Here is a 15601-nt window from a genome sequence, read left to right as displayed (position 1 = left end):
AGCAAAAGCTAAGAGAATTCAGCACCACGAAACCAGCTCTACAACCAACACTAAAGGAACTTCTCTAAGTGGGAAAGACAAGAGAAGAAAAGGACCCACAAAAACAAACCCAAAACAATTAAGCAAAGGGTAATAGGAACATACATATCAATAATTACCTTAAATGTGAATGGATTAAAGGCTCCAACCAAAAGACACAGGCTTGCTGAATGGATACAAAAACAAGACCCATATATATGCTGTCTACAAGAGACCACTTCAGACCTAGGGACACATACAGACTGAAAGTGAGGGGATGGAAAAAGATATTCCATGCAAAGAGAAATCAAAAGAAAGCTGGAGTAGCAATACTCATATCAGATAAAATAAACTTTAAAACAAACACTGTTACAAGAGACAAGGAACCAAAAAGAAACCCAATTATAAAATGAGCAAAGGACTTGAATAGACGTCAACAGATATTTTTATCTGAAAAAGAATACAAATAGTCAGCAAACACGTAAAAAGATGTTCAACATCATTATTCACAGAGAAATAAAAATCATAGTCACAATGAGGTACCACTTCGTACCCATGAGGATGGTTATAATCACAAAAACAAAAAATAGCAAGTGCCAGCAAGAACATGGAGAAATTGTAACACTTGTACAGTACTGTTGGTAGTGTAAAATGGTTCAGCTGTTGTGGAAACAGTTTGCTGATTTCAAAAAAAGTTAAACACAGAATTAGCACATGGGACAGATGGGCTCAAGATGGCGGAGCAGAAGGACACTACATAATGATCAAGGGATCAATCCAAGAAGAAGATATAACAATTGTAAATATATATGCACCCAACATAGGAGCACCTCGATACATAAGGCAAATGCTAACAGCTATAAAAGAGGAAATTGATAATAACACAATAGTGGGGGACTTTAACCCCTCACTTACACCAATGGACACATCATCCAGACAGAAAATTAATATGGAAACACAAGCTTTAAATGACAGAATACACCAGATAGATTTAATTGATATTTATAGGACATTCCATCCAAAAACAGCAGATTACATCTTCTTCTCAAGTGCACATGGAACATTCTCCAGGACAGATCACATCTAGGGTCACAAATCAAGCCTCGGTAAATTTAAGAAAATTGAAATAATATCGAGCATCTTTTCCGACCACAATGCTATGAGATTAGAAATCAATTACAGGGGAAAAAAACGTAAAACACACAAACACATAGAGGCTAAACAATACGTTACTAAATAACCAAGAGAACACTGAAGAAATCAAAGAGGAAATCAAAAAATACCTAGAGACAAATGCAATGAAAAAACAATGATCCAAAACCTATGGGATGCAGCAAAAGCAGTTCTAAGAGGGAAGTTTATAGCAATACAATCCTACCTCAAGAAACAAGAAAAATCTCAAATAAACAATCTAAACTTAAACCTAAAGGAACTAGAAAAAGAAGAACAAACAAAACCCAAAGTTAGTAGAAGGAAAGAAACCATAAAGATCAGAGCAAAAATAAATGAAATAGAAACAAAGAAAACAATAGAAAAGATCAATAAAACTAAAAGCTGGTTCTTTGAGAAGATAAACAAAACTGATAAACCTTTAGCCAGACTCATCAAGAAAAAGAGGGAGAGGACTCAAGTCAATAAAATTAGACATGAAAACGAAGTTACAATGGACACCACAGAAATACAAAGCATAATAAGAGACTACTACAAGCAATTCTATGCCAATAAAATGGACAACCTGGAAGAAATGGACAAATTCTTAGAAAGGTATAACCTTCCAAGACTGAACCAGGAAGAAATAGAAAATATAAACAGACCAATCACAAGCACTGAAATTGAAACTGTGACTAAAAATCTTCCAACAAACAAAAGTCCAGGACCAGATGGCTTCACAGGTGAATTCTATCAAACATTTAGAGAAGAGCTAACACCCAGTCTTCTCAAACTCTTTCAAAAAACTGCAGAGGAAGGAACACTCCCAAACTCATTCTATGAGGCCACCATCACCCTGATACCGAAACAAGACAAAGATACTACAAAAAAAGAAAATTACAGACCAATATCAATGATGAATATAGATGCAAAAATCCTCAACAAAATACTAGCAAACAGAATCCAACAATACATTAAAAGGATCATACACCACGATCAAGTGGGATTTATCCCAGGGATGCAAGGATAAAAGAACAAAAACCATATGATGCAAAAGGGAAGAGATATGGGGACATATGTATATGTATAACTGATTCACTTTGTTATAAACCAGAAACTAACACACCATTGTAAAGCAATTACACTCCAATAAAGATGTTTAAAAAAATAAAAACAACATATGATCACATCAATAGATGCAGAAAAAGCTTTTGACAAAATTCAATACCCATTTATGATAAAAACTCTCCAGAAAGTGGGCATGGAGGGAACCTACCTCAACATAACAAAGGCCATATATGACAAACCCACAGCAAACATCATTCTCAATGGTGAAAAACTGAAATCTTTCCTCTAAGATCAGGAACGAGACAAGGATGTCCACTCTCACCACTATTATTCAGCATAGTTTTGGAAGTCCTAGCCACAGCAATCAAGAGAAGAAAAGGAAATAAAAGGAATACAAATTGGAAAAGAAGAAGTAAAACTGTCACTGTTTGCAGATGACACAATACTATACATAAAGAATCCTAAAGATGCCACCAGAAAACTACTAGAGCTAATCAATGAATTTGGTAAAGTTGCAGGATACAAAATTAATAAACAGAAGTCTCTTGCATTCCTATACACTAACAACAAAAGATCAGAAAGAGAAATTAAGGAAACAATCCCATTCACCACTGTAACAAAAAAAATAAAATACCTAGGAATAAACCTACCTAGGGAGACAAAAGACCTGTACTCAGAAAACTATAAGACACTGATGAAAGAAATCAAAGATGACACAAACAGATGGAGAGATATACCATGTTCTTGGATTGGAAGAATAAATATTGTGAAAATGACTATACTACCCAAAGCAATCTACAGATTCAATGCAATCCCTATCAAATTACCAATGGCATTTTTTTACAGAACTAGAACAAAGAATCTTAAAATTTGTATGGAGACACAAAAGACCCCGAACAGCCAGAGCAATCTTCAGGGAAAAAAATCAAACTGGAGGAATCAGACTCCCTGACTTCAGACTATACTATAAAGCTACAGTAATCAAGACAATATGGTACTGGCACAAAAACAGAAATATAGATCAATGGAACAGGATAGAAAGCCCAGAGATAAACCCACACACCTATGGTCAACTAATCTATGACAAAGGAGGTGAGGATATACAATGGAGAAAAGACAGTCTCTTCGATAAGTGGTGTTGGGAAAACTGGACAGCTACATATAAAAGAATGAAATTAGAATACTCCCTAACACCATACACAAAATTAAACTCAAAATGGATTAGAGACCTAAATGTAAGACTGGGCACTATAAAACTCTTAGAGGAAAACACAGGAAGAACACTCTTTGACATAAATCACAGCAAGATCTTTTTGGGCCCACCTCCTAGAGAAATGGAAATAAAAACAAAGATAAACAAATGGAACCTAATGAAACTTAAAAGCTTTTTGCACAGCAAAGGAAACTATAAACAAGAAGAAAAGATAATGCTCAGAATGGGAGAAAATATTTGCAAACGAATCAAAGGGGAAAGGATTAATCTCCAAAATATATAAACAGCTCATGCAGCTCAATATTAAAAAAAAAAAAAGCCCAATCAAAAAATGGGCAGAAGATCTAAATAGAATTTCCTCCAAAGAAGATATACAGATTGCCAGTAAATACATGAAAGGATGCTCAACATCATTAATCATTAGAGAAATGCAAATCAAAACTACAATGAGGTATCACCTCACACCAGTCAGAATGGCCATCATCAAAAAATCTACAAACAACAAATTCTGGAGAGGGTGTGGAGAAAAGGGAACCCTCTTGCACTGTTGGCGGAAATGTAAATCGATAGAGCCACTATGGAGAACAGTATGGAGGTTCCTTAAAAAAGTAAAAATAAAATTACCATATGACTCAGCGATCCCACTACTGGGCATATACCCAGAGAAAACCATACTTCAAAAAGACACATGCGGGGCTTCCCTGGTGGCGCAGTGGTTGAGAATCTGCCTGCCAATGCAGGGGACACGGGTTCGAGCACTGGTCTGGGAAGATCCCACATGCCGCAGAGCAACTAGGCCCGTGAGCCACAATTACTGAGCCTGCGCATCTGGAGCCTGTGCTCCGCAACAAGAGAGGCCGCGATAGTGAGAGGCCTGCGCACCGCGATGAAGAGTGGTCCCCACTTGCCACAACTAGAGAAAGCCCTTGCACAGAAACGAAGACCCAACACAGCCATAAATAAATAAAAAATAAATAAATAAATAAAAATTTAAAAAAAATAAAAAAAAAAAAAAAAAAAAAAAAAAGACACATGCGGGCTTCCCTGGTGGCGCAGTGGTTGAGAATCTGCCTGCTAATGCAGGGGACACGGGTTCGAGCCCTGGTCTGGGAAGATCCCACATGCCACGGAGCAGCTGGGCCCGTGAGCCACAATTGCTGAGCCTGCGCGTCTGGAGCCTGTGCCCCGCGACGGGAGGGGCCGCGATAGAGAAAGGCCCGCGCACCGCGATGAAGAGCGGTCCCCGCACCGCGATGAAGAGTGGCCCCCGCTTGCCGCAACTGGAGAAAGCCCTCGCACGAACCGAAGACCCAACACAGCCAAGAATAAATAAATAAATAAATAAATAAATAAATAAATAAGAAAATCCTTTAAAAAAAAAAAAAAAAAAAAAAGACACATGCACCCCAATGTTCATTGCAGCACTATTTACAATAGCCAGGTCATGGAAGCACCCTAAATGCCCATCGACAGACAAATGGATAAAGAAGATGTGGTACATATATATAATGGAATATTACTCAGCCATAAAAAGGAACAAAATTGGGTCATTTGTAGAGACGTGGATGGACCTAGAGACTGTCATACAGAGTGAATTAAGTCAGAAAGAGGAAAACAAATATTGTTTATTAATGTATATATGTGGAAGCTAGAAAAATGTTACAGATGAACCGGTTTGCAAGGCAGAAATAGAGACACAGATGTAGAGAACAAACGTATGGACACCAAGGGGGGAAAGTGGGGCAGGGAGGGGGTTGGTGGTGGTGGGATGAATTGGGAGATTGGGATTGACATATATACACTAATATGTATAAAATAGATAACTAATAAGAACCTGCTGTATTAAAAATAAAATAAAATTCAATAAATAAATAAATAAATAAAATACACACCAAAAAAAAAAAAAAAGAATTAGCATATGACCCAGTAACTTGATAAACAAACACTTGTACAGGAATGTTCACAGGAACACTGTTCACTATTCATAGCAAACACTATTCACAGCAAAAGAATGGAAACCACCCAAGTGTCCATCAATGGATGAATGGATAAACAAATTGTGGTATATAAATGAATAGTGTTGAATAATATTCCACAAAAATGAATGAAGCACTGATACATGCTACAATGTGGAAGAACCTTGAAAATATTATGCTAAGTGAAAGAAGACACACAAAGTCACATGTTGTATGATTCCATTTATATGAAATATCCAGAATAGGTAAATCCAGAGAGACAGAAAGCAGATTGGTGGTTGCCAGGGATTTGGGGAGGAGGGAATACAGAGCAACTGCTTAGTGGGTACAGGCTTCCCTTTGGGGAGTGAAAAATGTTTTGAAACAAGACAGAGGTGGTGGTGGCACGATATTATGAATGTTTAAATGCCACTGAATTATTTACTTTAAAATGACTAATTTACTGTTCTTTGAATTTCACCTTTTGCATTCTATGAATTAAACCAAAAAAGGCAGACACAAAAGAATACGTACTGCATGATTCCATTTCAGAACAGGCTTTACCCTGGAGTGACTGGAAGGGGCAGAAGGGGCCTTCTGGAGGGCCGCAAATGTTGTTTCCTAATCTGGGTGCTGGTTCACTCCAAAAAATTCAAGGAGCTGCCCCTTTTTTAAATAAAAGATTAATGGCGGGGCTTCCCTGGTGGCACAGTGGTTGAGAATCTGCCTGCCAATGCAGGGGACATGGGTTCGAGCCCTGGTGTGGGAGGATCCCACATGCCACGGAGCAACTGGGCCTGTGAGCCACAACTACTGAGCCTGCGCATCTGGAGTCTGTGCTCCGCAACAAGAGAGGCCGCGATAGTGAGAGGCCCGCGCACCGTGATGAAGAGTGGCCCCCGCTCGCCACAACTAGAGAAAGCCCTCACATAGAAACAAAGACCCAGCACAGCCATAAATAAATAAATAAATAATTAAAAAAAAAAAAAGATTAATGGCAAATTTTTTTTTAAAAGCTTATCAGTGTTGGGTAGAGGACCCAAGGGATCTCTCTGTACTATTTCTTGCAACTGCTGTGAATCTACAATTATTTCAAAACTAAAAGTTTTTTTTAAAATATCAGAAAAATGAAAATTTCCAGACTCCTGTCCCCAAAGATTCTGACCTAGGTCATGTGGGGTGAAGGCAGGGACTCTTCAATTTTGTTTTTGTTTTTTTTTGAACAAGCTACCTCAAGTGATTCTGATTCAGCTGGACCATGGCCCTCTCCTTGAGAAACTCCAATCTACATGAACTCCACAAGCTGCTTAACTTCACTTTCTCCTTGAACCCTACCTTGAGGAGGCTTGTAAAGGCATCTGTGAGCAACAGCACAGAGGAGGTGGAGAGTAAGAAAGCACAAGTGAGTCATGAGAGGCTACAAAAGCTAACCACTCTGGGAAGCAGGATTCAACTTTCACTGGAGAAAAATGAGATGAATCGGAAAAAAGATTAATAAAATGTGAGTCAGTGGTAAAAGGACATACAGAAGTTTCCAGGAAATCATCACAGATGCAGCCACAAATATTATGCACAAATGAATGATTTTTCTTAGTATGTTTTCCATCAAGAATTAATGGAATCAAGATAAGACAAATGATGTTGGAAGCTAAATATCCTTTAGGAGGTTAGCAAGACAAGGTTCAGAAATCAGTGCAACATGCTTGTACTTATGGTCATTTCTGGTACATTCTTCACCACAATCACTGAAAATAATATTTTACTTCTGGAACTAGAAGTAAATAAAGGAACAATTTAGTTCATGCTTAGCCAGGTCACAGAGTATTTTGATCTGCTTCTGCTCCAGCTCAAACTCTTTGGAGTGATATACCTTGGTTCTGGTTCAAATTACTTCAGTGGGAAATTTTTTGAAAAGTCTTTAGTCTGATTTGAAGCTCATTTTCAAAATAATAAGTTAATACCTTAGTCCAATTCCAATTTTAAAAAATCAAATCAAAGCTCATTCCAGTCTTATTCTTACTTTTGGTAGAAATCCCTGTTGCAACAATTTGCAAACTCTAGAGCAAAAAACTGAGGCCAATTAAATCATCAGTTCATTTTCTCAGGCCTTCCAACAACACAAAAGTTGGCATATCTGTCCAAGCCTTATTTTCATCTGTACCTTGAGCTGAAAAATAGTTTTAGTTACACAGCTTCCTATACTCAAAAGGGGCAGCTGTCGCTCAGCCCTGGCAGACTGCAACCCTCAGAGAATGCATGTTCCATGTGACCAGATCTCACTTTTTTTCAAAAGAAGTTAGAAATCCAGGTTTTTATGAGTCTCCTGATTTTAAATGTTGGCAACAAATTCCAATTTTTAAGAACTTGTCTATGGACCAATCAACACACATCTGTAAACTGTCTCTTCTGCAACCTCACTTTGTAAAGGTTAATAAGGTCTCATGCTTCTCCAGATACAAACTCTCAGCTTTGGTAAGTCTTCAGTTTTCCACATAATACAGATTTCAGGCAAAGCAGCTCTTTGACACAAATGCCAGTCCCAACAACAGATAATGATTTCATTCTCATGCCCTGTTGAATACTGAAACTATTGAATATTTGAACTTCTTACTACTTAAACAAGAAGAATGATAAATACAGAAGTAAGCCATTTAATCTGTGTTGTAGACTAACTACCCTGTGTCAACACACTTAACTGAGAGTCAGGTTAGTGGTCAGAAATGCCACATATCTTCTGATTATGACAATTGGAATTTATAATACTTTTTTGCTTCTCCAAAATGAGTCAGACAAGCTTTCTACCCAGAATCCACAAGAAGAATGATGAAATATCATGTTATTTTTCTCAAGACTACCTTGATCACCATTAGTATAGACAACTTCATCTCCAACTTTATACAATGGTGAATTGCCATGTCAAAATGATGAGAAAAAACACAGTATTCTCTTTGGAGCTAGTAATTTGGAGCAAAAGAAACAAACCAAAAACACCCAAACACACACAAAATTTATATAGTTACATGGGGGGGAGGGGAATATCAATGTTGAGTAACACCAAAAAAAAAAAATGACAAAGAGATAATCAGGTAAAATAATTAACGGATACTGAGAACCTATCTATAAACTGGATACCAAATATCACAGTTTTTGTAAAAGTTGGCTCTCACGTTCTCAGCGTGAACTTTAGTGATTTTAAATTCAAAGCAGTAGGCTCATGAAATTAAAGAAGTATTCAATTTTGAAGAAATTATGGCATTCAGAAATTTTGGGTAAACAAAGAAACAGCAACAAGGTAAACCAACTTAGCAATCCGTTCAAGTCCCCGCCTCTGAAAGTCACATTAGCTCACCCAGGCCTTGCCTTTCCATCTTCCTCCCCAACGTGCCTGTCCACCACTCCTCTGCACCTCTTGTGGGATACAGAGAATGTGCTTAAAGGGTGTAAATCTACGAACTATACTACCCTTTGTCTAGTTCTGAAAAAACACTCAATGAAAAGAGTATGAAACTACAATAAAACTTTTTCACTATTGGTAAATTTTACTTAACTGATTAACCGTGTTTTCCATGACTGACTAATGGGACACTGTGGACAATAAGAAGAGATCTGCAACATAGAAATTACAAGATGATGGATTCCTCCTGATGTTCGGTACAATGTTGACCTAAAAACCAGAATTTTCACAACTGGAGCTAATTGGAGGTCACGGTACCTGTTATCCTAGGACTACAGAAAACAAGGTCAGAAAGAAGCAAGCCAAATTATCCAACTTAACACCCAGTTTGCAAACAGTTGTTTACTACACCTTAAAATATCTCCAAGGAAGTTACATCCATGTGATATAAGCATGCTGTGTCCAAGAGGGCAATTTACCATTATAAATTATCCTAGTTTGTGTACCGAAACCAGTAGATATTTGCAGATTCCTTTCCAGGTCACTGAAGATAAAACCCAGAAAAACCTATTTTCCTCCATGTGGTGAAAGCAAAGAGATTACTTCTGCAGTGGCGCTGCCTGTTCTTAGAGTTATTCTCTAAAACAGGGTCATATAAGAATATTTTCACCCAAATACTAGCTATAAACAATTAAGACATGATTTACTGAGATACATGCTATTCTTTATGCTTAGGTTTTTAGCCAATGAATACTATATTAATAAAGACTGGAAAGTTTAAGAATAAACGAACTCTCACCAGGACGTTTCAGCGGAGTTCGCCAGAAAACATTTCTACTAGGCCCAAATGAAGTATCTTTCATTCATTAATACAGAAGCACAGGGTATACTTAGACATCAGAGGCTCAATCATCTAAAAAGAGTTCCTAGGGAAACAAAAAACTTTCCATTTTCATTCTGTAACTGCTCCTTAACGACAGAAAGTATTCTTTCTTTTTTGGCATTCTCTCTTTTCTCTCTACCTCGGGACATATTTATAGATGCACTGGCTGCTTTACAGACATGCTAAAAGTTCGTGCTGTGGTTGATCAAAGTTGGAATGCCTGAGGAAATTACTCAATTCAGACAGCCCGGAATTGTATCTAGCCAAATAGTTACAGTGCTCTACTTTTAACATGTGTTAAAGTAATATTTTAGCCATGCTGGATGTAAGTTGAGAGAACATTTGTTTGCATCACACTCTGTGAACAGTTGAGTCAAATATAGTATGTTGAATACCCAGTTTTAGTATCTGTGACAGTTCATTTTTTTAACTGATCAATTACACACAAAAAAACATACTTTATATTAAAAAAAAAAACTAACACACAACAGCACATGTATTAGGAACTAAGACTTTTTAATGATCTTCTTGAAGTGTCCAAGCTCTTCTATTGAATAGAAATGTTAGAATAAATGCATTAAATATTGCTTTTGTTCATTAGAGCATCTGTTGATCTGGCATGCAATATTCTGTCAAAAAACAGAACCACGTTTCTTCTCTAATTTATTATTAAAAGTATTTTAATGAAAAAGCACTGCCGGGCTTCCCTGGTGGCGCAGTGGTTGAGAATCTGCCTGCCAATGCAGTGGACACGGGTTCGAGCCCTGGTCTGGGAAGATCCCACATGCCGCGGAGCAACTAGGCCCATGAGCCACAATTACTGAGCCTGCGTGTCTGGAGCCTGTGCTCCGCAACAAGAGAGACCAAGATAGTGAGAGGCCCGCGCACCGCGATGAAGAGTGGCCCCTGCTTGCCGCAAATGGAGAAAGCCCTCGCACAGAAACAAAGACCCAACACAGTCATTCATAAATAAATAAATAAATAAATAAATAAATAAAATTAAAAAAAAAACCTCTCCAAACTAATGCTTGCAATTAAAAAAAAAAAAAAAAAAGCACTGCCTACCTGTATTCACCTCCTTTCCATTATTAATCTGCCTAATTTGCAAATAAAGACATAGCAAAATTAAGCAGAAGAATCACATCACAGCAGTTTATTTTCATGGGTTTTTTTTTTTAATTGAAAGCCACAGAATTGCAGTACAAAGAGTTACTTGTCAAACATAACATAAATCTCTAATATAAAATATTGGCTTCCATAGACTTGCACATCTGAAATAGTTTTAAACTTTGTTTTAGTTGGATTCTTTACGACGTCCAGGAGGAGGTTAGCACAAAGGGTACCTGAAATTGTCTTTTCCACATGAGCTACAAGAGAAAAAGACAAATGTAGCTGTTTCTCTAGTAAAGCCAAACTTGGCATCTACTTATACTTCCCTTCAACCTAAATAACTATACCTTTTAACCACGTTGACAATAATATGGAAATATCACTCAGAAAGAACCTAACAGGCCACGGAATTATAATAATATAAACCATCCTTCTATCAAATGTGAAGTGAGGACATGGTAGATTGGAGGGGTGAGAGGGGTGTCACTAACTTATAAGTAGTAACTTATAACTATGCTTTTTATTTAAAAGATTTCCAACCCACTAGAAAATGTTAACATCTGCACATACTCCAAAAGAGGAAAACAAAAATAAGTTCCCTACTCAGAATTTTCTGAGAAGGCTAGTAAATGTTATAGTGTTGATACCCTATGTTATACGCATGTCATGAACTGTCAGGAAATGAGCGTACCGTGCAGGAGGCTGGACCCTGAGTGGGAATGACTGCCAGTAAAAACTCCCTGGCAGTGGGAATGGCCAAAGCACTATTCTCAACTGGGATGCGTAGGATTCCATTTTAAGCTGTTTGCTCTGCTATAGTGAGATGCAATCCTTCATTATTCTAACACTTAGGTAAAGCCTGCTGTACACATAAAAATTAGATGGCAGGTAGACAGAGAGAAAGAGCGGGGGAAAAAACGGAAGTAATGTTTTGTTCTGCTTTGTAGCAGGATTTAGGATATGATCTTGATGAGATTCCTAAAAATTATATAACTTAAGTTCCTCCTCATTCCCTTCCAGATTCTGAATACAGTCCTACGTTTGAGAGATAGACAAAAACTTAAAATCAAAGGCAGTCTTTCAGATTGACCTTCATGATATCAGCCTGTGATTTTGCTGAGCACAGAAAAATCTTCTTAGCCTAGCCCTTCATTACCAAAAGCAAAAAACCAGTAGACGTTGGATTATAAAATTGATGCCCCAAAGGATATAAATCCAAACACACACACATACACACACACACACACACACCCGACACATACGAAATGATTCAATAATCACAGCACTATAAATCCAAGGGCCAATGAATCTAATATCTCTATTAATTTAGAAGAAGACATTTTACACTCAATCCAAGTCTAAATTGCTGCCACATAACCAAAACACAGAATTACCACCAATTCCACCACACTACCAAATGTAGCTTTAAGTAGCTCAAAGCTGAATTCTAAAATGTAGTATATTCTTGGAGAATAATAACTCCCAGAGCAAAACAAGGGCTCATACATAAAGCTACAAGCTCCTTAGGAACTGCTAAGTCTGGTCTCAGACCATACCTTCTACCAGATTCAGCCAAGATGAATTCATCTGATAAGTTCCACAGAGCTCATCAAGAAATGGCTAGAAAAAGGTGAAACTGTTTTCATGTTCCCCTCAGTACAAAGCTCTGTAACATAACAAGCTCTGTACTTAAGTGTTTTGACTTGGCCAAAAACTAATACACAGTTTTGATGCGGTGTAAAAATTAATCTGAAATGTAATAACTGATTCAGTTCTCTTTTTATTCTAAAAAAAGTTAAAAGAAAAAAAAATCACTGCTTTTCCTTAATTAAGCGGGTACTTTGTGCTAGAGAGCATGTTTAGTTTCTAGGGTCTGAGGAAAAGAACAGATGCATCTACTGTGTAAACACAAACAGTAAGTTACAAGTTGCCCCTTAGTACTAAAGGCAAGAATCAGCATCAGTACTCAAAAATAGTGTTTTAAAAAGAGTGTAACTTACTTTTACTGCCCCAGGCTAACTGGGCTCTGTCTGGTGCTGCTTTGTCTGCACTTGGCCACCCACAGCCTGTCTTCTAATTAACTCAATGCTCTATAGCAGCAGAACAAGCAAACAAGTTGCCTCCCATCTGCGTACAGCTCTTCAGGACACATTTCCCTTGGTCAGAAGGTGGAAATTCTTGGGAGAGGTGATTTTTCTCTGCCTCTTCACAAGAAGAACATGGACACTTGGCTGGATGCAACTCCGTGAAGTGTAACTGTGTGTGTACACCTCAAAAAATAAAAAAATAAATAAAAAAAAAATGCAGAGAAATATAAAGACTCTATAAACAGCTGGAATACACAGAAATACTGAAGCACCCCTGGAAACACTGCTAAACAGACAGCAAAATAGGGTCTTTGACTGAAATAATCAATGATACCAAGTTGAAAAAAAAAAAAAAGTAAAAAGAGCATCCGAAGTCAAAATCCAAATGTCATGCAATGAAAACATTTTAAGTACTACAAAGTAGAAAAGGTAAAACTCCTTGCTTCACATACTTAAAAACAGGAACCCCCTCCCCATTACAGAGAATAAAAGATATTGTCAATGGAAGAGAAAAATGAGACTTTCAGAGGTAGTAGGTCTAAAATTAGACTCCTCAGTCACATGGTTAATGGGCACTTGTGTATATGTGAGCTAAATGCATCGAGCTGTCTTTCCAATGCATTCAGCCCTGTCGGGGAGGGGAGGGGAGAGGAGGGCAGGGGAGGAGGAAGCAAGGAACCACTGAAATACTCAGCTACCCTTTGCATATGAAAAGATGATTTCTGCAAAACAAAAAAAATGTGCAGAAGAACAAAGATGCTCATTTATTTAAATAATTTTTAACCTCTCAAATAAACATAAATGAGTGTAAAGCAGATGCCCCTACTTTTTTGCAGCAAAAACCAAACACTGAAGTGGGGTAGGGAGCAGGTGTGGTTAAGCATCTAATCACAAAGAAACCCCACAACTGAATTTGCTACAGGCTTGGCGAGAGAAAGGGGGTTATATCAGGCCTTCCCCATATTCCCTCCCATCCTAGATATGCCCATATGCCAGCAGCAAGCCACACCATCTTCATGACCACTAAGCATCCCAAGGACTGGCAGGCCTTAGGTGTTCTCTCTCCCCCTGAGGCACACAAACAATTCCAGCCAGAAGTATAAGGCCAAGGGAAGGGTGTGTGGCCTAATCCTGCAGCTGCACAGAGGCCTGGGCTGTGGTCCACCAGCAACAGACTACTCAATGGTGATGACATTCTGGAGATCCCTGCTTTATAGAAATGCATGCAGAGCTGGCTCTACATCTCAGGATGTAGAGGTCAGATAAATGCATAACAATATTATATATAATAATATAAATATACAGTAATGCAAATGCCTACATTTTTTCTCTCACACCCCAAACTATCAGCCATCTGGATAAGAAGTTACTTTTTAAAGGAATTTCTAGAGTTTATAAGCAAGCATCATATTGGATTATATAGAGATCCAAAGACAATGGACCGTTTTTAGCAGACATAAAAACTTGTGCCCAATATAAACTGCCCTTTAAATGCTAAAGCATTTGGACAATAAACAAGTTTTGACCATGAATTACCACCTCCCCTGACCATACGAAGACTTAAAGAATGAAGCAAGTCAACAAAAGAACAGCAGGGTCCACTTAGAATAACATAAGTTCAACAAAACATTTTTAACAAGGGAGCCTGTGCAAATTACCTTTCACTATATGAAATTTAAAAGCTATATCTATCACTATTGCTAATGCATAGTATTCTACCTACCAAAATAATCAGTTTTCAAAATGAATTAACCAAAATCTCTCAAAGGATACACCAGCCAGCCAGCCAGATTCATCAGTTTCCTCACAAAATGACAAGTAACCTCTCAAAAGTTTGTCAGTCATATTTCACCTATTATTCCTTATTAGAACTTTTTAAAGCACATCTTCGTACTTTTTAAGAAAAATATACTGATGTGCAAAGGGCACTTCAGTACGCATTTTATGAGTTCATTTTCTGTCAGAATCTGTGAAACGCTCTCTACTTTAGCAGTGGCATCATGACTCACCCAGATCTATATCTAATTTCCTCACATAAGAAATTCATATCAGAAGATATACATGTGAAATGTGCAAAATTATGGTCTAGAATTTTAAATCTACTGTCACTACCCAAACCAAAACTATTTCAAAAGCAGGCATGAAAACAACTGTCTTCCAAATGCACAGCCCTAGGTATGAAGATCAAATTGTTTCACAAATTTATCTCCTCTGCTGTGAGGGAAAACAGGGTTGATAGAAGTCCCTTTCCCATCAGTTATAAAAAGAATCTCAAAAAAACTATAAATAGTTAAATGAAACAATGGGACCAAATCACTTTAACAATAAATTATTAAAATATGATCTATAAAACTGACCTTTCCATTTCCTTCACCACATTTTGAAGATAAACAAAATGCACTTTGGCATCATCTCATTTTCAACTCCACACTGCAGAACACCTCTCATACAAGTGACCACCTTCCCTCCCAAAACCCCAAAGGGAGAAGCTAGTCAGTTTACTAGGCAGGAACTTACGCACATGCCCCCCACCCCTTATTTGAATGAAGGGAACACTCCCTCTGGTGTCCAGAAGTTGTAGTCTTATGATAACACCACTTGTCTGTCCTGGTGGATGAGAAAAATGAAACTACACAAGGGAATGGGATTCCAAGAAAAGCTCAAAAATGATTTGTCTAAGTGGCCTGTATAAGTTACAGAGGCCACTGAAACACATTTTTTTCT

General features: G+C 37.7%; 1 protein-coding gene across 8 annotated transcripts in view; it reads right to left on the bottom strand.

The window, feature by feature from the left end:
- TASP1 (taspase 1) overlaps nt 1-15601 on the bottom strand; it is a 237763-nt gene that overhangs the window by 204723 nt on the left and 17439 nt on the right. The window contains exon 1 of one of the 8 annotated variants that reach the window (XM_057530054.1): nt 12791-13060. The exons of the other annotated variants lie outside the window; for them this stretch is intronic. The gene's annotated coding sequence lies outside the window, so the exon portion shown is untranslated. Of the gene's footprint in view, nt 1-12790; nt 13061-15601 lie in introns of those variants that run through there. 8 annotated transcript variants of the gene reach the window in all.

The sequence above is a fragment of the Balaenoptera acutorostrata genome, chromosome 15, assembly GCF_949987535.1.
Source record: "Balaenoptera acutorostrata chromosome 15, mBalAcu1.1, whole genome shotgun sequence".
NCBI classification, from domain to species: Eukaryota; Metazoa; Chordata; class Mammalia; order Artiodactyla; family Balaenopteridae; genus Balaenoptera; species Balaenoptera acutorostrata.
Note: the sequence above shows the minus strand (reverse complement) of the source record. Positions and strands in the feature narration are given on the sequence as shown.